Below are 2,080 nucleotides of genomic sequence, written 5' to 3'. Positions count from 1 at the left end.
CCATAATTCATATGGTGTCGTCTCAACGGATTTAGACGGTGCCCTATTTAACTTGAATGCAACTGTCTCTAATGCATAACCCCAAAACGATAGTGGTAAATCGGTTTGAGACATCATAGATCGCACCATATCTAATGAAGTACGGTTACGACGTTCGAACACACCATTACCTGTGGTGTTCCAGGTGGGGTGAGTTGTCAAACTATTCCACATTGTTTTAAATGAAGGCCAAACTCGTAACTCAAATACTCGCCTCCGCAATCAAATCATAGAAACTTTATTTTCTTGTTACAATGATTCTCCACATCACTCCGAAATTCTTTGAACTTTTCAAATGTTTCAAACTTGTGTTTCATCAAGTAGATATACCCATATCTGCTCAAATCATCTGTGAAGGTCAGAAAATAACGATACCCGCCGCGAGCCTCAACACTCATCGGACCACATACATCGGTATGTATTATTTCCAATAAGTCATTAGCTCGCTCCATTGTTCCGGAGAAGGGAGTTTTAGTCATCTTGCCCATGAGGCATGGTTCGCAAGTATCAAATTATTCATAATCAAGTGATTCCAAAAGCCCATCTCCATGGAGTTTCTTCATGCGCTTTACACCAATATGACATAAACGGTAGTGCCACAAATATGTTGCACTATCATTATCAATTTTGCATCTTTTGGCATCAATATTATGAATATGTGTATTACTATGATCGAGATTCAATAAACCATTTTCCTTGGGTGTATGACCACAGAAGGTTTTATTCATGTAAACAGAACAACAATTATTCTCTGACTTAAATGAATAACCGTATTGCAATAAACATGATCTAATCATATTCATGCTTAACGCAAACACCAAATAACATTTATTTTAGGTTCAACACTAATCCCGAAGGTAGAGGGAGTGTGCGATGGTGATCGTACCAACCTTGGAATCACTTCCAACACACATCGTCACTTCGCTCTTAACTAGTCTCTGTTCTTTCGGCAACTCCTGTTTCGAGTTACTAATCTCAGCAACTGAACTGGTATCAAATACGTAGGGGTTGCTATGACCACTAGTAAAGTACACATCAATAACATGTATACCAAATATACCTTTGTTCACTTTGCCATCCTTATTATTCGCCAAGTATTTGGGGTGGTTCCGCTTCCAGTGACCATTCCCTTTGCAGTAGAAGCACTCAGTTTCAGGCTTGGGCCTAGCTTTGGGCTTTTTCTAGGGAGTGGAAACTTGCTTGCCATTCTTCTTGAAGTTACCTCTCTTTCCATTGCCTTTTTCTTGAAGCTAGTGGTCTTGTTAACCATCAACATTTGATGCTCTTTCTTGAGTTCTACCTTCGCCGATTTCAGCATCGCGAAGAGCTCAGGAATCGTTTTCATCATCCCTTGCATATTGTAGTTCATCATGAAGTTCTAGTAGCTGGTGATAGTGACTAGAGAACTCTGTCAATCACTATTTTATTTGGAAGATTAACTCCTACTTGATTTAAGCGACTGTAGTACCTAGACATTCTGAGTACATGCTCACTGGCTGAGCTATTCTCCTCCATCTTGTAGGCAAAGTACTTGTCATAGGTCTCATACCTCTTGACATGGGCATGAGTCTGAAATATTAAATTCAACTCTGGGAACATCTCATATGCTCCATGGCATTCAAAACATTTTTGAAGTCCCGGTTCTATGTCTTAAATCATGGTGCACTAAACTATCAAGTAGTCATCATATTGAGCTTTTCAAACGTTCATAATGTCTACATTTGCTCCTGCAATAGGTCTATCACCTAGCGGTGCATCAAGGACATAATTCTTCTGTGCAGCAATGAGGATAATCCTCAGATCACGGACCTAGTTCGCATCATTTCTACTATCATCTTTCAATTTTATTTTCTCTAGGAACATATCAAAAACATATGGGAGCTACAACGCGAGCTATTGATCTACAACATAATTTGCAAATACTATCAGGACTAAGTTCATGATAAATTAAAGTTCAATTAATCAAATTACTTAATAACTCCCACTTAGATAGACATCCCTTAAGTCATCTAAGTGATACGTGATCCAAATCAACTAACCC

Source organism: Triticum dicoccoides, chromosome 3A (genome assembly GCF_002162155.2).
Source record: "Triticum dicoccoides isolate Atlit2015 ecotype Zavitan chromosome 3A, WEW_v2.0, whole genome shotgun sequence".
Lineage (NCBI taxonomy): Eukaryota > Viridiplantae > Streptophyta > Magnoliopsida > Poales > Poaceae > Triticum > Triticum dicoccoides.
This window is presented reverse-complemented; position numbering follows the sequence as displayed.